Here is a 21,292-nt window from a genome sequence, read left to right as displayed (position 1 = left end):
TGCTCTCGACTTTGTCCGTCTACCGCCTCAAGCCACAACTTACATTTCTTTCTCATCTGATCCCCCCTGTCCCTGGCGGTCACTACGTAGTCACTCCGGAAGTTGACCTCGCCGTCACGCGAAGCATTGCGCTTGTGCACACTGTCTTTACAATGTCGGCAACCCGAGCATACCTTCCGGTCCTGAATTTTGACTCGTCCATCCAACCGCTCCCGCAAGGCATCTCACTCGCCACGCTGTGCCCTGCTGCCGAATGTGTCACATCAATAGTGGACCGCTGCTTATCTTCCACTCATCAATGCCTGTTGCCTGCGGCCACACCAACAAAAAAACCAACGGACGACTACGCCGACATGATCGCTTCTGACCTACCGCTGTTGCAAGCTCACGATCTTAAGTGGCTCTTATTATCTTTTCGCGACATCTTCGACTTTGATGCCCGTGTTTTGGCTCGTACCTCTGTGGTGACGCATCCTACAAACACCGGTGATGCGGTGATGCCTCTCCTCTCCACAGACGTCCGTACCGAGTGTCCAGCGCTGAACGCACTGCCATTAATCAATAGGTGGACAAAAGATGCTCGCAAAAGACACCATCGAGCCCTCGTCAAGCCCTTGGGCTTCACTAGTCATCCTGGTAAAAAAGGAGGGCAGCTGGCGCTTCTGCGTTGATTACTGGCACCTCAACCACATCCGAAAAAAGTAAGTATATATCCCCTCCCGAGGATCGATGATGGATTAGATTGCCTCCACGGCGCCAAATATTTCTCTACAATTAGTCTTCTATCGATGTACTGGCAAATTGCCGCTGATGAAAAGAAGCGCGAAAAGAACGCCTTCGTGACTCCTGAGGGCTTATACCAGTTTAAAGTCATGCCGTTCGGACTCTGTAACACGCCGGCTACCTTTGAACGAATGATGGACTCCCTTCTTCGTGGCTTTGAGTGGTCTACCTGCTCCTGTTACCTAGACGGTGTTGTGGTTTTCTCGCCTACTTTTTCCACGCACCTCGAACGCGTCTCCATTATTCTGGCAGTGTTCCGTACCGCCGGACTCCCGCCCAACTCACTGAAATGCAAATTCCGTCGCCGCCAACTCACTATACTTGGACACCTTGTTGATGCTTCTGGTGTACGCCCAGATCCAGTCAAAATTCAAACCGTGAAGGACTTTCCTCTCCCAAGGTCGTCGATGTCGGCTTGTGTCCGTATTTTCACCGTTTTATCAAAGAATTCGCCGTCATCGCTCGTCCCCGCACCGACCTTCTTAAGAACAACACCCCCTTTATCTGAGGCCTTGCTCAAGAGAACTCATTTTCATCCCTCGTTTATTTGCTGACCACTCCGCCAATCTTAGCCCATTATGACCCATCGTCTCCCACAGAGGTTCGCACCGACGCCTCCGGATATGGGATCGGCGCCGTGCTAGCCCAACGTCAATAGGGTCAAGATAGAGTCATCGCTTATGCCAGCCGCCTACTTTCCGCCGCAGAGCAAAATTACTCCATTACTGAGCGCGAGTGTCTGGCCCTTGTCTGGGCAGCAGCTAAATGCAGACCCTACCTGTTCGGCCACTCATTCGCTGTTGTCAATGACCACCATGCTCTCTGTTGGCTGTCCTCAGTAAAAGATACCGCCCGTTGTCTTGGTCGCTGGGCATTGCGCCTCCAAGAATATTCATACGCCCCCATGAATATCCATACTCCGTCGTGCACAAGTAAGAGCGTCATCACCAGGACGCTGACAGTTTATCCCAATACCCTGTGGAGCCACCTTACCTAGAAGACGCTGAGACCCTGCCCTGCCTCATAGCTATCTCTCATCTCACCGATATCGCCAACGAAAAGCGCCACGACTCATCTTTGCGACCTATCTTTGATGGCCTCCGCTGTGCAAACCGATCTCCGTCTCTGAAACTTCGTGCTCCAGAATGGCATTTTGTATCGCCGCAACCTACGCTCCGATGGTCTTCCGCTGCTTCTCGTCATACCCCAACGTCTACGCTCTTCCGTCCTTGAAGAATTGCACGATCTGCCGACAGCCGGCCACCTTGGCGTGTCCCACACGTATGCTCGGATCCGTCACCGCTTCGTTTGGCTTGGTCTGTATCACTCCGTCAACCGTTACGTTGCCGCTCGTGACCTGTTTCAACGTCAGAAAAGACCCTCCACTTTGCCTGCCTGTCTTCTACAACCCATCGACGTACAGGCTCCGTCAAAAGTTCCCAGGCCACATGGTCCGCTTTTCATCGGTATATCCTGGCACTTAAGATTCCGATAGAGCTATCGAGGTTCTCAGATGGTAGAACGATCCTTCTTCTATCCGCTACAGATATTTTGAGCTTCGAGGGTAACTCAACAGCCCGACTATGCTGCTCAAAAGCAAACCCTGTGGCCTTGGAACTTTTGACGGACCCTGTACCTCCAGAACCTTTTCCCCGTGTTGGCCTCGACCTTCTTGGCCCTTTTCCCACGTCCCTCTCAGGCAACACGTGGGTCGCTGCCGCAACTGATTATACGACTCGGTACGCCATCACGCGTGCTTTGCCTACCAGCTGCGCGACCGATGTCACGATTTTCTTCTACAAGACGTCATTCTTCACCATGGCGCCTCTCGTTCACTGCTCACCGACCTCGGTCGTTATTTTCTGTCCAGAGTAGTTAATGACATTCTTCGTTCGTGTGCCACGCAGCACCAGCTCGCGACAGCTTACCATCCACAAACCAACGGGCTTACGGAAAGGTTCAACCGCACGCTCTCCCACATGTTATCTATGCACTTCTCGCCAAACCACCGAGACTGGGACGCAGCGCTATCTTATGTGTCGTTTGTGTATAACTCTTCATGGCATGACGCAACAGGCTATTCCCTTTTCTACGTTTTGTTTGGCAGGCACCCCACCTCGCTTTGGACACACTAATGCCGCCTTCTTCAATCCCCACCACTCCTTACGCTCGGGACGCCATCGCCCAGGCCACGCTGGCGCACCAAATATCCCGTAGTCGGCTCCATCTCTCTCAAGCATTCCAGAAGTCCGCCTACAACTGCCGTCAGCGGGCAGTCGAGTCTAACCCAGGATCACTCGTCCTTTTCCAGACACCGTCTCACAGCGTCGGTCTCTCCGAGAAGCTTCTTTCTCACTACCGTGGCCCTTACCGTGTGGTGCGCTGTGTCACCGACATGAACTATGAAATTACTCCCCTTGGGTCCTCGCCATCGTCCTCTGGCCCCGCCACCGACATCTTCTACGTATGCCGCCTTAAACCTTATCACGACGTTCATACGTCGCCACCCTCACGCCGAGACGGCGTTTCAGCAGCCGGGGGTCCTAAAGCGGGTAGACGACGACGACAATGAGCGATGGAACAAGTGGAAAACAGATGAAGACGACAACGAAGTTTTGGCTGTGTTCTCGGTGCCTCTTGCAGCTGTTCCCTTCGCTTGTGTATATAACTGTAAATATATTGTTTCCCGCAACGATATCTTCTGTATGCAAACGATACGAGCCTCTTGTTTAGGGGCGATAACGTTCCATTGCTCATTTCAAACATAGACAGTGTACGAGAAAAGGTGAAATCATGGAGCGTAGCAAATTCTTTGACAATCAATTGTAAGAAAACAAAAGTGGTACCTTTTCATTCCCGGCAGAGCGTTGTTACATCAGACTCTAGACTAAAAATAGACAACTCTATTATAGAGGTGGTAGACACAGTAAAAACACTAGGAGTTTTCATTAACAAGAACCTGAGCTGGGACCCTCACATAAGCTCCACTTTAACAAGTTTATCAAAATGCGTCGGAAAGCTCCCGAAATTTTGCTTCTTTTTACTCGTATGGATTAAATTAGTAATATAGAACACATTATTTATGTTGTATGTAAACTCCTGTTTCCTTGTCTGGGGCACTACTACTTAAACTAGGTTCATGGTTGAAAAACAGCGCACAAAAGACTAGACACAAGAGTAAAGGCGGCGACAGGACAAGCGCTGAACTCACAACTAAGGCTTTATTGCGAAAACCTGGGTATATAAGGAAGACATAATACATGAAAACAAAATTGAACAAACAAAACTATGACAATGATAAAACTAGCGTGCTCCCGAAGCCCAAAATCTGCCAAGAAACGTGATCTCGTTATCACTTAAAGCAACCGAAGGTTTGCTATCATTGTCATAGTTTTGTTTGTTCAATTTGTTTTCATGTATTATGCCTTCCTTATATACCCAGGTTTTCGCAATAAAGCCTTAGTTGTGAGTTCAGCGCTTGTCCTGTCGTCGCCTTTACTCTTGTGTGTAGTCTTTTGTGCGCTGTTTTTCAACCATGAACCTATACCAACTCGCCCAACTCAACTTTCTACTTAAACTAGCCTGCACAAGAAATACATGATGCAAAAGAAAGCAGTACGTTACATAGCAAAATGCTGAGTACCTCGCACATACCGACGAACTGTTTAAGCGATTCAAAATTATGCCGGTTCATAACCTCTAAGCATTTTTTTAGCCATAAGATATAAAAAAAATCCATTTCTCACTGTGACCACTTCTTGATAGCAATGTCATCCCTCGAGCCAAACTCAACGCTATACTCATTTTGAAAACACGAACATTGAAACACTCCCTTTTGCGGTACAGAACATGGTCGACAGATAATGCGTCATGCAGTTCCTAGATTATTCAATAAATTCATCTTTGAACGTTCTCTTGAAACATGCAGTTCACAAACTCTAAAAGAGTATTTTTGTATGCCGCTGCATTGCCTTTGTGTCAAAATGTGTCACGTAAGACATTTGCATATTTGTTAACACCTTTGCTCTGCGTATTAATCAGCATGTACCAAGAGTTCACATCGGTGCTTCTCAGTTTCTTGTATCATATTCTGTTATGTATTGTGCATGGATTTTTCATTTATTTATTTCTTTAACTTTTGTCCTTGCTGTGCACCCTAAAGGGGGGCTCAGGCTCCCTCAAGCGAAAATCGTTCGCTTTTTGCCTGAGCTTTCCCACATCATAATGCTGTAAATAAATCTGTCTTGACATTACAGTAACAATAAATGACTTCCTATCAGGTATCCAATCTGTAGGCCTGGCGTTCCACAGGGAAGCAATCTAGGTCGCTGTCTCTTTTGCCCTGCCGCTGTGGCTCAGTGGTTACGGCGCTCGGTTACTGGCCCGAAAGACGCGGGTTCGATCCCAAGCGCGACGGCCGAATTTCGATGGAGGCGAAATTCTAGAGGCCCGTGTACTGTGCGATGTCAGTGCACGTTAAAGAACCCCAGGTGGTCGAAATTTCTGGAGCCCTTCACTACGGCGTCCCTCATAGCCTGACTTGCTTTGGGACGGTAAACCCCAATAAACCAAGCTTTCTCTTTAATATATACATCCATGACATTGTGCATGCAACTCCCCCCGTCAAATTTATCATCCATTCTGACGACACCAGTATTTATCTTGCCAGAGATAATATAGCTGAACTGATAGACGCAGCAAACAATGCGCTCAATCAAACAGAAAACTGGAGGAATAAAAACGCGTTACGGACTAAGACAGCAGACTAAAGTCATAACTTTCGAGAGAAAACAAAGCCAATTTTGTCAACATTACTAAACTCCTTCAGCCTGTGCCCCTAGAAATGGTTTGGTTTGTTTTATGAGCGTATAACGTCCCAAAGCTACAAGGGCCATGAGGGACGCCACAGTGAAGGGCTCCGGAAATTTCGACCACCTGGAGTTCTTTAACGTGCACTCATATCACACAGTACACTGGCCTCTAAAATCTTGCCTCCACCGAAATTCGACCCCCACGGCCTGGATCGAACCCACATCTTGCCGGTTGAGCGCCATAACCACTGAGACACACGGTGAGGGGTTCTTAGAAGTCTATCGTCATTTAAAATATTAGGCGCAATATTTAATGAAAAATTTTCATGGGGTGACCATGGTAGCTTCGTAGTAAAGAAATTCTCACATATTATTGGCCTTCTTTATAGGAGCCTTGAGTAACTACCACAAAATCTAATGCTAATGCTGTGTCATTCATTGTTCCAATCTCGTCTCAGATGTAGCCTTCAACTTGGGGTGCAACAACAGCAGGAAATCTTCAGGAACTAGTGTTAAAGAAAAAAAAATCAAAAATCCTTCAAAGCGTTTGAGAAGCCTAACACACGAAACAGTTTTCTTGAAGCGAAGTATACTTCCAATTACAAAGTATTGCGACCACCGCTTGAGCAAGATTATGAAAAACGAGGTATCAAACAATACATCTTTGGTTTCAATATTAGCTGGGCTAGAAAAACGGCATTCAGAGTACAGTGCAAGAAATATTGAGCCGTCGAGCGTAAAAACTTAGAGAATTTTGTATGTTGATCAAAAAATAAACTACCTCGACTTCTTAACAACCTCGCACAAAACAGTATTATTGTTCCCAGTGCTACACGCCAGAACCTGTTCGAGTGCTATTTGCATTTATCCTGGACCTCTTCTTTCGTTAACTGTTGGTTTGGTTTGGTTTGGTTTGGTTTATTAGGGTTTAACGTCCCAAAGCGACTCAGGCTATGAGGGACGCCGTAGTGAAGGGCTCCGGAAATTTCGACCACCTGGGGATCTTTAACGTGAACTAACATCGCGCAGTACACAGGCCTCTAGAATTTCGCCTTCATTGAAATTCGGCCGCCGCTGCCGGGATCGAACTCGCGTCTTTCGGGTCAGCAGCCGAGCGCCGTAACCACTGAGCCACCGCGGCGGGGCTGTGACCTGTTGGACCGACTTTTCTTCAACTTGACATGATTGTGAGCTTCTTCCTGCTTGTTTTCACTGCACTCTTGTTGGTGCGCTGATGACTGTAGACTGAATCTGTGTTTTTGCTCGTGCTGAGATGCACATGTGATATGTGCTACGCCCACAGGCCAGACTACTGCACTGCTGCCAAAGTGGGGGCCTTGTCAAGCTGTGAAACGGCACCTTCTATTCCGGCTCCACGGCATCACTTGTACCATGATGGCAAATAAAATTAATTGAATTAAGAGGGCATTGAAAAACCCCAACACATAAAGACACCTAGCACTGGTGTGTGCGTCTTGTCTTCTTGTTGGTCTGTGTGTGTTTGTGCTGTTGAACCATCATTATGAACCTAGCACATATTTGAGCGGAGGGAGATACAGATGTCCGGCGACACCCTGGCGGGACAAGAACCGCTCATGCAGCAACTTCGTCGAATAGCCACGGCTGGTGGAGTCCTCGAAGGAGGGAGCCACTAACCCGTCCTCCACTCGAACGAGATCAATAATCTCGTTGGTTTCTCCTCGTCCTCCTGATCAAGCATTACGTACTCGGTGTAAACAAATATTTATTTTATTTATTTATTCATTGATAGTTTTATACTTTATTTATTGATACTTTGATCTTTATTGATATTTATTTATAGAGTCGGCAAGGCAGGCAGCACCCATGGGATGCATTCGCAGCTAAACCCGTTCGTCTTTTTTATGCAGGTCCTTGCTTCGTGCATCGACCCTGTTTCAGTTCAGCTCGCCGGCAGCGAATGTGCTGCTTCTTGGAACAAACGATATCAGCATGTGCCAGAGACAGTTGTTTTACCCGCCAACGTCGGATTTTGCAACGACACTGACGGCCATTGTCCTCAACTTTTTCGACGGCCAGCACGGGCTATCTCCGAGTAACATCGGCATCATCGGGTCCTTCGGGAACCGCTCCCGAGGTTTTCTTTGCCAGTGGGCAAGGCAGCACCCGTGGGATGCAGTCGCAGCTAAATCAGTTCGTCTTTTTTATGCAGGTCCTTGCTTCGTGCATCGACCCTGTTTCCGTTCAGCTCGCCGGCAGCGAATTGCTGCTTCTTGGAACAAACGATATCAGCATGTGCCAGAGACAGTGGTTTCCCCGCCAACGCCGGATTTTGCAGCGACACCGACGGCCATTGTCCTCAACTTTTTCGACGGCCGCACGGGCTATCCCCGAGTAACTTCGGCATCATCGGGTCCTTCGGGAACCGCTCCCGAGGTTTTCTTTGCCAGTGGGCAAGGCAGCACCCGTGGGATGCAGTCGCAGCTAAACCCGTTCGTCTTTTTTATGCAGGTCCTTGCTTCGTGCATATATTGTGTCTAGCGGCACAGTCACGTGGCTACCGGACAGTATAAAACCGGCTACCAGTACTCTTCTCTTCAGTGGGTCCGACAGCGGCATGGCGAGCAGTTGGTTGCAGTTTGTCTACACCGTTTTGCTGATTGCCGCATTCATCGACACCTTCGAACAGCAGTTTTCCGCCCCAGTCGTCAATTATCTTCATCTGCACACCTTTCCCTGCGCACAAGCTGCTGTCTTCCTTTGTGACGGTGCAACGTGCATCTCGACGCAATGGAATTCATCTTCACGCGACCACTTTACCACTGTCACCTGGCTGAACAATACATAGATTGTGTGTGGCGGCACAGTCACGTGGGTACCGGACAGTATAAAACCGGCTACCAGCACTCTTCCCTTCAGTGGGTCCGACAGCGGCATGGCGAGCAGTTGGTTGAAGTTTGTCTACTCTGTTTTGCAGATTGCCGCATTCACCGACAGCTTCGACCAACAGTTTTCAGCCCTAGTCCTCAATTATCTTCATCTGCGCAAATGTTTGTGCGCACAAGCTGCTGTCATCCTTTGTGACAGTTGAACGTGCATCTCGACGCAATGGAATCCATCTTCACGCGACCACTTTAGGACTGTCGCCTAGCTGAACAATGCATACATTGTGCCTCGCGGCAAAGTCGCGAGGCTACCGTACAGTATAAAACCGGCGACGAGCACTCTTTTCTTCAGTGGGTCCAACAGCGGCATGGCGAGCAGTTGGTTGAAGTTTGTCTTCTCTGTTTGGAGATTCCCGCATTCATCAACACCTTCGACGAACAGTTTTCAGCCCCAGTCGTCAATTATCTTCGTCTGCGCACATTTCCCTGCGCGCAAGCTGCTGTCTTACTTTGTGACGGTGCAACATGCATCTGGACGCAATGGAATTCATCTTCACGCGACCACTTTACCACAGTCACCTAACTGAACAATGCATAGCTTGTGTCTGGCGGCACAGTCACGTGGGTACCGGACAGTATAAAACCGGCTACGAGCACTCTTCTCTTCAGTGGATCCAATAGCGGCATGGCGAGCAGTTGCTTGAAGTTTGTCTGCTCTGTTTTGCAGATTGCGGCATTCATCGACACCTTCGACGAAGTTTTCTGCCCCAGTCGTCAATTGTCTTCATCTGCGCACATTTTTCTGCGCACAAGCTGCTGTCTTACTTTGTGACGGTGCAACATGCATCTGGACGCAATGGAATTCATCTTCACGCGACCTCTTTACCACAGTCACCTAACTGAACAATGCATAGCTTGTGTCTGGCGGCACAGTCACGTGGGTACCGGACAGTATAAAACCGGCTACCAGCACTCTTCCCTTCTGTGGGTTCGACAGCGGCATAGCGAGCAGTTGGTTGAAGTTTGTCTATCCTGTTTTGCAGATTGCCGCATTCATCGACACCTTCGACCAACAGTTTTCCGCCCCAGTCCTCAATTATGTTCATCTGCGCAAATTTTTCTCCGCACAAGCTGCTGTCATCCTTTGCGACGGTGCAACATGCATCTCGACGCAATGGAATTCATCTTCACGCGACCAATTTACTACTGTCACCTGGCTGAACAATGCATAGATTGTGCCTGGCAGCACAGTCGCGAGGCTACCGGACAGTATACAACCGGCTACCAGTACTCTTCTCTTCAGTGGGTCCGACGGCGACCTGGCAAACAGTTGGTTGATGTTTGTCTACTCTGTTTTGCAGAATGCCGCATTCATCGACACATGTGACCAGCAGTTTTCCGTCCCAGTCGTCAATTATCTTCTTCTGCGCACATTTCCGTGCGTAAAAGCTGCGATCTTCCTTTGTGGCGGTGCAATGTGCATCTCGACGCAATGGAATTTATCTTCACGTGACCGCTTTACTACTGTCACCTGGCTGAACAATGCATAGATTGTGTCTGGGGGCACAGTCACATAGGTACCGGACAGTATAAAACCGGCTACCAGCAGTCTTCCTTTCACTGGGTCCGACAGCGGGATGGCGAGCAGTTGGTTGAAGTTTGTCTACTCTGTTTTGCAGATTGCCACATTCATCGACATCTTCGAACAACAGTTTTCCGCCCCAATCGTCAATTATCTTTTTCTGCGAACATTACCCTGTGCACAAGCTGCTGTCTTCCTTTGCGACGGTGCAACGTGCATCTCGAACCAATGGAATTCATCTTCCCGCGACCACTTTAAAACTGTCGCCTTGCTGAACAATGCATAGATTGTGTCTGGGGGCACAGTCACATAGGTACCGGACAGTATAAAACCGGCTACCAGCAGTCTTCCCTTCACTGGGTCCGACAGCGGGATGGGGAGCAGTTGGTTGAAGTTTGTCTACTCTGTTTTGCAGATTGCCATATTCATCGACACCTTCGAACAACAGTTTTCCGCCCCAATCGTCAATTATCTTTTTCTGCACACATTACCTTGTGCACAAGCTGCTGTCTTCCTTTGCGACGGGGCAACGTGCATCTCGACGCAATGGAATTCATCTTCACGCGACCACTTTACCACTGTTACCTGGCTGAACAATACATAGATTGTGTCTGGCGGCACAGTCACGTGGGTACCAGACAGTACAAAACCGGCTACCAGCACTCTTCCCTTCAGTGGGTCCGACAGCGGCATGGTGATCAGTTGGTTGAAGTTTGTCTACTCTGTTTTGCAGACTCCCGCATTCACCGACACCTTCGACCAAATATTTCGGCCCTAGTCCTCAATTATCTTCATCTGCGCAAATTTTTGTGCGCACAAGCTGCTGTCATCCTTTATGACGGTGGAACGTGCATCTCGAGGCAATGGAATTTATCTTCACGCGACCACTTTAGGACTGTCGCCTAGCTGAACAATGCATACATTGTGCCTCGCGGCACAGTCGCGAGGTTACCGTACAGCATAAAACCGACTACCAGTACTCTTCTCTTCAGTGGGTCCGACAGCGGCATGGCGAGCAGTTGGTTGATGTTTGTCTACTCTGTTTTGCAGACTGCCGCATTCATCGACACCTTCAAACCACAGTTTTCCGTCCCACTCGTCAATTATCTTCGTCTGCGCATCATTTCCCTGCGCACAAGCTGCTGCCTTCCTTTGTGACGGTGCAACGTGCATCTCGACGCAATGGCATTCATCTTCACGCGACCACTTTACCACAGTCACCTGACTGAACAATGCATAGATTCTGTCTAGCGGCACAGTCACGTGGGTACCGGACAGTAAAAAACCGGCTACGAGCACTCTTCTCTTCAGTGGGTCCAACAGCGGCATGGCGAGCAGTTGGTTGAAGTTTGTCTGCCCTGTTTTGCAGATTGCGGCATTCATCGACACCTTCGACGAAGTTTTCCGCCCCAGTCGCCAATTATCTTCATTTGCACACATTTTTCTGCGCACAAGCTGCTGTCATCCTTTGTGACGGTGCAACATGCATCTCGACGCAATGGAATTCATCTTCACGCGACCACTTTACTACTGTCACCTGGCTGAACAATGCATAGATTGTGCCTGGCGGCACACTCGCGAGGCTACCAGACAGTATACAACCGGCTACCAGTACTCTTCTCTTCAGTGGGTCCTACAGCGAAATGGCGAGCAGTTGATTGATGTTTGTCTACTCTGTTTTGCAGAATCCGCATTAATCGACACATTTGACCAACAGTTTTCCGTCCCAGTCGTCAATTATCTTCGTCTGCGCACATTTCCCTGCGCACAAGCTGCTGTCTTCCTTTGCGACGGTGCAACGTGCATCTCGATGCAATGGAATTCTTCACGCGACCACTTTACGACTGTCACCTGGCTGAACAATGAATAAATTGTGTCTGGCGGCACAGTCGCGAGGCTACGGTACAGCATAAAACCGGCTACCAGTACTCTTCTCTTTATTGGGTCCGACAGCGGCATGGCGAGCAGTTGGCTGCAGTTTGTCTACTCTGTTTTGCAGATTGCCACATTCATCGACACCTTCGAACAACAGTTTTCCGCCTCAACCGTCAATTATGTTTTTCTGCGCACATTACTCTGTGCACAAGCTGCTGTCTTCCTTTGCGACGGTGCAACGTGCATCTGGACGCAATGGAATTCATCTTCACGCCACCACTTTACCACTGTCACCTGGCTGAACAATGCATACATTGTGCCTCGCGGCACAGACGCGAGGCTACCGTACAGCATAAAACCGGCTACCAGTACTCTTCCCTTCAGTGGGTCCGACCGCGGCATGGGGAGCAGTTGGTTGAAGTTTGTCTACTCTGTTTTGCATATTCCCGCATTCATCGACACCTTCGACGAACAGTTTTCCGCCCGAGTCGTCGATTATCTTCATCTGCGCTCATTTTTTCTGCGCACAAGCTGCTGTCATCCTTTGTGACGGTGCAACATGTATCTCGACGCAATGGAATTCATCTTCACGCGACCACTTTAAAATGTCGCCTAGCTGAACAATGCATAGATTGTGTCTGGGCGCACAGTCACATGGGCACCGGACAGTATAAAACCGGCTACCAGCAGTCGTCCCTTCACTGGGTCCGAAAGCGGGATGGCGAGCAGTTGGTTGAAGTTTGTCTACTCTGTTTTGCAGATTGCCACATTCATCGACACCTTCGAACAACAGTTTTCCGCCCCAATCGTCAATTATCTTTTTCTGCGCACATTACTCTGTGCACAAGCTGCTGTCTTCCTTTGCGACGGTGCAACGTGCATCTCGACGCAATGGAATTCATCTTCACGCGACCACTTTAGGACTGTCGCCTAGCTGAACAATGCATACATTGTGTCTGGGGGCACAGTCACATAGGTACCGGACATTACAAAACCGGCTACCAGCAGTCTACCCTTCACTGGGTCCGACAGCGGGATGGCGAGCAGTTGGTTGAAGTTTGTCTACTCTGTTTTGCAGATTGCCACATTCATCGACACCTTCGAACAACAGTTTTCCGCCCCAATCGTCAGTTATCTTTTTCTGCGCACATTACTCTGTTCACGAGCTGCTGTCTTCCTTTGCGACGGGGCAACGTGCATCTCGACGCAGTGGAATTCATCTTCACGCGAGCACTTTACCACTGTTACCTGGCTGAACAATACATAGATTGTGCCTGGCGGCACACTCGCGAGGCTACCAGACAGTATACAACCGGCTACCAGCACTCTTCCCTTCAGTGGGTCCGACAGCGGCATGGTGATCAGTTGGTTGAAGTTTGTCTACTCTGTTTTGCAGACTGCCGCATTCATAGACACCTTCAAACCACAGTTTTCCGTCCCACTCGTCAATTATCTTCGTCTGCGCATCATTTCCCTGCGCACAAGCTGCTGCCTTCCTTTGTGACGGTGCAACGTGCATCTCGACGCAATGGCATTCATCTTCACGCGACCACTTTACCACAGTCACCTGACTGAACAATGCATAGATTCTGTCTGGCGGCACAGTCACGTGGGTACCGGACAGTAAAAAACCGGCTACGAGCACTCTTCTCTTCAGTGGGTCCAACAGCGGCATGGCGAGCAGTTGGTTGAAGTTTGTCTGCTCTGTTTTGCAGATTGCGGCATTCATCGACACCTTCGACGAAGTTTTCCGCCCCAGTCGCCAATTATCTTCATCTGCGCACATTTTTCTGCGCACAAGCTGCTGTCATCCTTTGCGACGGTGCAACATGCATCTCGACGCAATGGAATTCATCTTCACGCGACCACTTTACTACTGTCACCTGGCTGAACAATGCATAGATTGTGCCTGGCGGCACACTCGCGAGGCTACCAGACAGTATAACACCGGCTACCAGTACTCTTCTCTTCAGTGGGTCCTACAGCGAAATGGCGAGCAGTTGATTGATGTTTGTCTACTCTGTTTTGCAGAATCCGCATTAATCGACACATTTGACCAACAGTTTTCCGTCCCAGTCGTCAATTATCTTCGTCTGCGCACATTTCCCTGCGCACAAGCTGCTGTCTTCCTTTGCGACGGTGCAACGTGCAATTCGATGCAATGGAATTCTTCACGCGACCACTTTACGACTGTCACCTGGCTGAACAATGAATAAATTGTGTCTGGCGGCACAGTCGCGAGGCTACGGTACAGCATAAAACCGGCTACCAGTACTCTTCTCTTTATTGTGTCCGACAGCGGCATGGCGAGCAGTTGGCTGCAGTTTGTCTACTCTGTTTTGCAGATTGCCACATTCATCGACACCTTCGAACAACAGTTTTCCCCCTCAATCGTCAATTATGTTTTTCTGCGCACATTACTCTGTGCACAAGCTGCTGTCTTCCTTTGCGACGGTGCAACGTGCATCTGGACGCAATGGAATTCATCTTCACGCCACCACTTTACCACTGTCACCTGGCTGAACAATGCATACATTGTGCCTCGCGGCACAGACGCGAGGCTACCGTACAGCATAAAACCGGCTACCAGTACTCTTCCCTTCAGTGGGTCCGACCGCGGCATGGGGAGCCGTTGGTTGAAGTTTGTCTACTCTGTTTTGCACATTCCCGCATTCATCGACACCTTCGACGAACAGTTTTCCGCCCGAGTCGTCGATTATCATCTGCGCTCATTTTTTCTGCGCACAAGCTGCTGTCATCCTTTGTGACGGTGCAACATGTATCTCGACGCAATGGAATTCATCTTCACGCGACCACTTTAAAATGTCGCCTAGCTGAACAATGCATAGATTGTGTCTGGGCGCACAGTCACATGGGCACCGGACAGTATAAAACCGGCTACCAGCAGTCGTCCCTTTACTGGGTCCGAAAGCGGGATGGCGAGCAGTTGGTTGAAGTTTGTCTACTCTGTTTTGCAGATTGCCACATTCATCGACACCTTCGAACAACAGTTTTCCGCCCCAATCGTCAGTTATCTTTTTCTGCGCACATTACTCTGTTCACGAGCTGCTGTCTTCCTTTGCGACGGGGCAACGTGCATCTCGACGCAATGGAATTTATCTTCACGCGAGCACTTTACCACTGTTACCTGGCTGAACAATACATAGATTGTGTCTGGCGGCACAGTCACGTGGGTACCAGACAGTACAAAACCGGCTACCGGCACTCTTCCCTTCAGTGGGTCCGACAGCGGCATGGCGATCAGTTGGTTGAAGTTTGTCTACTCTGTTTTGCAGACTGCCGCATTCACCGACACCTTCGACCAAATTTTTCGGCCCTAGTCCTCAATTATCTTCATCTGCGCAAATTTTTGTGCGCTGAAGCTGCTGTCATCCTTTGCGACTGTGGAACGTGCATCTCGACGCAATGGCATTCATCTTCACGCGACCACTTTAGGACTGTCGCCTAGCTGACCAATGCATACATTGTGCCTCGCGGCACAGTCGCGAGGTTACCGTACAGCATAAAACCAACTACCAGCACTCTTCTCTTCAGTGGGTCCGACAGCGGCATGGCGAGCAGTTGGTTGATGTTTGTCTACTCTGGTTTGCAGATTGCCGCATTCATCGACACCTTCAAAGCACATTTTTCCGTCCCACACGTCAATTATCTTCGTCTGCGCACATTTCCCTGCGCACAAGCTGCTGCCTTCCTTTGTGACGGTGCAACGTGCATCTCGACGCAATGGCATTCATCTTCACGCGACCACTTTACCACTGTCACCTGGCTGAACAATGCATACATTGTGCCTCGCGGCACAGACGCGAGGCTACCGTACAGCATAAAACCGGCTACCAGTACTCTACCCTTCAGTGGGTCCGACAGCGGCACGGCGAGCAGTTGGTTGAAGTTTGTCTACTCTGTTTTGCAGATTCACGCATTCATCGACACCTTCGACCAAGAGTTTTCGGCCCTAGTCGTCAATTATCTTTTTCTGCACACATTACCCTGTGACAAGCTGCTGTCTTCCTTTGCGACGGTGCTACGTGCATCTGGAACCAATGGAATTCATCTTCACGCGACCACTTTAAAACTGTCGCCTAGCTGAACAATGCATAGATTGTGTCTGGGGGCACAGTCACATAGGTACCGGACAGTATAAAACCGGCTACCAGCAGTCTTCCCTTCACTGGGTCCGACAGCGGGATGGGGAGCAGTTGGTTGAAGTTTGTCTACTCTGTTTTGCAGATTGCCATATTCATCGACACCTTCGAACAACAGTTTTCCGCCCCAATCGTCAATTATCTTTTTCTGCACACATTACCTTGTGCACAAGCTGCTGTCTTCCTTTGCGACGGGGCAACGTGCATCTCGACGCAATGGAATTCATCTTCACGCGACCACTTTACCACTGTTACCTGGCTGAACAATACATAGATTGTGTCTGGCGGCACAGTCACGTGGGTACCAGACAGTACAAAACCGGCTACCAGCACTCTTCCCTTCAGTGGGTCCGACAGCGGCATGGTGATCAGTTGGTTGAAGTTTGTCTACTCTGTTTTGCAGACTCCCGCATTCACCGACACCTTCGACCAAATTTTTCGGCCCTAGTCCTCAATTATCTTCATCTGCGCAAATTTTTGTGCGCACAAGCTGCTGTCATCCTTTATGACGGTGGAACGTGCATCTCGAGGCCATGGAATTTATCTTCACGCGACCACTTTAGGACTGTCGCCTAGCTGAACAATGCATACATTGTGCCTCGCGGCACAGTCGCGAGGTTACCGTACAGCATAAAACCGACTACCAGTACTCTTCTCTTCAGTGGGTCCGACAGCGGCATGGCGAGCAGTTGGTTGATGTTTGTCTACTCTGTTTTGCAGACTGCCGCATTCATCGACACCTTCAAACCACAGTTTTCCGTCCCACTCGTCAATTATCTTCGTCTGCGCATCATTTCCCTGCGCACAAGCTGCTGCCTTCCTTTGTGACGGTGCAACGTGCATCTCGACGCAATGGCATTCATCTTCACGCGACCACTTTACCACAGTCACCTGACTGAACAATGCATAGATTCTGTCTGGCGGCACAGTCACCTGGGTACCGGACAGTAAAAAACCGGCTACGAGCACGCTTCTCTTCAGTGGGTCCAACAGCGGCATGGCGAGCAGTTGGTTGAAGTTTGTCTGCCCTGTTTTGCAGATTGCGGCATTCATCGACACCTTCGACGAAGTTTTCCGCCCCAGTCGCCAATTATCTTCATCTGCGCACATTTTTCTGCGCACAAGCTGCTGTCATCCTTTGTGACGGTGCAACATGCATCTCGACGCAATGGAATTCATCTTCACGCGACCACTTTACTACTGTCACCTGGCTGAACAATGCATAGATTGTGCCTGGCGGCACACTCGCGAGGCTACCAGACAGTATACAACCGGCTACCAGTACTCTTCTCTTCAGTGGGTCCTACAGCGAAATGGCGAGCAGTTGATTGATGTTTGTCTACTCTGTTTTGCAGAATCCGCATTAATCGACACATTTGACCAACAGTTTTCCGTCCCAGTCGTCAATTATCTTCGTCTGCGCACATTTCCCTGCGCACAAGCTGCTGTCTTCCTTTGCGACGGTGCAACGTGCATCTCGACGCAATGGAATTCTTCACGCGACCACTTTACGACTGTCACCTGGCTGAACAATGAATAAATTGTGTCTGGCGGCACAGTCGCGAGGCTACGGTACAGCATAAAACCGGCTACCAGTACTCTTCTCTTTATTGGGTCCGACAGCGGCATGGCGAGCAGTTGGCTGCAGTTTGTCTACTCTGTTTTGCAGATTGCCACATTCATCAACACCTTCGAACAACAGTTTTCCGCCTCAATCGTCAATTATGTTTTTCTGCGCACATTACTCTGTGCACAAGCTGCTGTCTTCCTTTGCGACGGTGCAACGTGCATCTGGACGCAATGGAATTCATCTTCACGCCACCACTTTACCACTGTCACCTGGCTGAACAATGCATACATTGTGCCTCACGGCACAGACGCGAGGCTACCGTACAGCATAAAACCGGCTACCAGTACTCTTCCCTTCAGTGGGTCCGACCGCGGCATGGGGAGCAGTTGGTTGAAGTTTGTCTACTCTGTTTTGCATATTCCCGCATTCATCAACACCTTCGACGAACAGTTTTCCGCCCGAGTCGTCGATTATCTTCATCTGCGCTCATTTTTTCTGCGCACAAGCTGCTGTCATCCTTTGTGACGGTGCAACATGTATCTCGACGCAATGGAATTCATCTTCACGTGACCACTTTAAAATGTCGCCTAGCTGAACAATGCATAGATTGTGTCTGGGCGCACAGTCACATGGGCACCGGACAGTATAAAACCGGCTACCAGCAGTCGTCCCTTCACTGGGTCCGAAAGCGGGATGGCGAGCAGTTGGTTGAAGTTTGTCTACTCTGTTTTGCAGATTGCCACATTCATCGACACCTTCGAACAACAGTTTTCCGCCCCAATCGTCAGTTATCTTTTTCTGCGCACATTACTCTGTTCACGAGCTGCTGTCTTCCTTTGCGACGGGGCAACGTGCATCTCGACGCAATGGAATTTATCTTCACGCGAGCACTTTACCACTGTTACCTGGCTGAACAATACATAGATTGTGTCTGGCGGCACAGTCACGTGGGTACCAGACAGTACAAAACCGGCTACCAGCACTCTTCCCTTCAGTGGGTCCGACAGCGGCATGGCGATCAGTTGGTTGAAGTTTGTCTACTCTGTTTTGCAGACTGCCGCATTCACCGACACCTTCGACCAAATTTTTCGGCCCTAGTCCTCAATTATCTTTATCTGCGCAAATTTTTGTGCGCACAAGCTGCTGTCATCCTTTGTGACTGTAGAACGTGCATCTCGAGGCAATGGAATTCATCTTCACGCGACCACTTTAGGACTGTCGCCTAGCTGAACAATGCATACATTGTGCCTCGCGGCACAGTCGCGAGGTTACCGTACAGCATAAAACCGGCTACCAGTACTCTTCTCTTCTGTGGGTTCGACAGCGGCATGGCGAGCAGTTGGTTGAAGTTTGAATGCTCTGTTTTGCAGATTGCCGCATTCATCGACACCTTCGACCAACAGCTTTCCGCCCCAGTCCTCAATAATGTTCATCTGCGCAAATTTTTCTCCGCACAAGCTGCTGTCATCCTTTGCGACGGTGCAACATGCATCTCGACGCAATGGAATTCATCTTCACGCGACCACTTTACTACTGTCACCTGGGTGAACAATGCATAGATTTTGCCTGGCGGCACAGTCGCGAGGCTACCGGACAGTATGCAACCGGCTACCAGTACTCTTCTCTTCAGTGGGTCCGACAGCGACCTGGCAAAGAGTTGGTTGATGTTTGTCTACTCTGTTTTGCAAAATGCCGCATTTAAGGACACATGCGACCAGCAGTTTTCCGCCCCAGTCGTCAATTGTCTTCATCTGCGCACATTTTTCTGCGCACAAGCTGCTGTCATCCTTTGTGACGGTGCAACATGCATCTCGACGCAATGGAATTCATCTTCACGCGACCACTTTACTACTGTCACCTGGCTGAACAATGCATAGATTGTGCCTGGCGGCACACTCGCGAGGCTACCAGACAGTATACAACCGGCTACCAGTACTCTTCTCTTCAGTGGGTCCTACAGCGAAATGGCGAGCAGTTGATTGATGTCTGTCTACTCTGTTTTGCAGAATGCCGCATTCCTCGACACATTTGACCAACAGTTTTCCGTCCCAGGCGTCAATTATCTTCGTCTGCGCACATTTCGCTGCGCACAAGCTGCTGTCTTCCTTTGCGACGGTGCAACATGCATCTCGAAGCAATGGAATTCATCTTCACGCGACCACTTTACTACTGTCGCCTGGCTGAACAATGCAAAGATTGTGCCTGTCGGCACAGTCGCGAGGCTACCGGACAGTATACAACCTGCCACCAGTACTCTTCTCTTCAGTGGGTCCGACAGCGACCTGGCAAACGGTTGATGTTTGTCACTCTGTTTTGCAGAATGCGGCATTCATGGACACATGCGACCAGCAGTTTTCGGTCCCAGTCGTCAAATATCTTCTTCTGCGCACATTTCCCTGCGTAAAAGCTGCGATCTTCCTTTGTGGCGGTGCAACGTGCATCTCGACGCAATGGAATTCATCTTCACGCGACCACTTTACGACTGGCGCCTTGCTGAACAATGCATAGATTGTGCCTCGCGACACACTCGCGAGGCTACCATACAGCATAAAACCGGCTACCAGTACTCTTCTCTTCATTGGGTCCGACAGCGGCATAGCGAGCAGTTGGGTGGAGTTTGTCTACTCTGTTTTTCAGATTGCCACATTCATCGACACCTTCGAACAACAGTTTTCCGCCTCAATCGTCAATTATGTTTTTCTGCGCACATTACTCTGTGCACAAGCTGCTGTCTTCCTTTGCGACGGTGCAATGTGCATCTGGACGCAATGGAATTCATCTTCACGCCACCACTTTACCACTGTCACCTGGCTGAACAATGCATACATTGTGCCTCGCGGCACAGACGCGAGGCTACCGTACAGCATAAAACCGGCTACCAGTACTCTTCCCTTCAGTGAGTCCGACCGCGGCATGGGGAGCAGTTGGTTGAAGTTTGTCTACTCTGTTTTGCAGATTCCCGCATTCATCGACACCTTCGACGAACAGTTTTCCGCCCCAGTCGTCGATTATCTTCATCTGCGCTCATTTTTTCTGCGCACAAGCTGCTGTCATCCTTTGTGACGGTGCAACATGCATCTCGACGCAATGGAATTCATCTTCACGCGACCACTTTAAAACTGTCACCTAGCTGAACAATGCATAGATTGTGTCTGGGGGCACAGTCACATGGGCACCGGACAGTATAAAACCGGCTACCAGCAGTCGTCCCTTCACTGGGTCCGACAGCGGGATGGCGAGCAGTTGGTTGAAGTTTGTCTACTCTGTTTTGCAGATTGCCACATTCATCGACACCTTCCAACAACAGTTTTCCGCCCCAATCGTCAATTATCTTTTTCTGCGAACATTACCCTGTGCGCAAGCTGCTGTCTTCCTTTGCGACGGTGCAACGTGCATCTCGAACCAATGAAATTCACTTCACGCGACCACTTTAAAACTGTCGCCTAGCTGAACAATGCATAGATTGTGTCTGGGGGCACAGTCACATAGGTACCGGACAGTACAAAACCGGCTACCAGCAGTCTTCCCTTCACTGGGTCCGACAGCGGGATGGCGAGCAGTTGGTTGAAGTTTGTCTACTCTGTTTTACAGATTGCCACATTCATCGACACCTTCGAACAACAGTTTTCCGCCCCAATCGTCAA

General features: G+C 49.6%; 1 protein-coding gene across 1 annotated transcript in view; it reads right to left on the bottom strand.

Moving 5' to 3' along the window:
• LOC149349147 (cubilin-like) overlaps positions 1-21,292 on the bottom strand; it is a 704,018-nt gene that overhangs the window by 440,101 nt on the left and 242,625 nt on the right. The gene's annotated exons all lie outside the window — the stretch shown is intronic.

The sequence above is a fragment of the Amblyomma mixtum genome, chromosome 3 (assembly GCF_055824585.1).
Source record: "Amblyomma mixtum isolate Tamu chromosome 3, ASM5582458v1, whole genome shotgun sequence".
NCBI classification, from domain to species: domain Eukaryota; kingdom Metazoa; phylum Arthropoda; class Arachnida; order Ixodida; family Ixodidae; genus Amblyomma; species Amblyomma mixtum.
The sequence above is the reverse complement of the archived record's forward strand: the minus strand, read 5'-3'. Positions and strand labels throughout refer to the sequence as shown.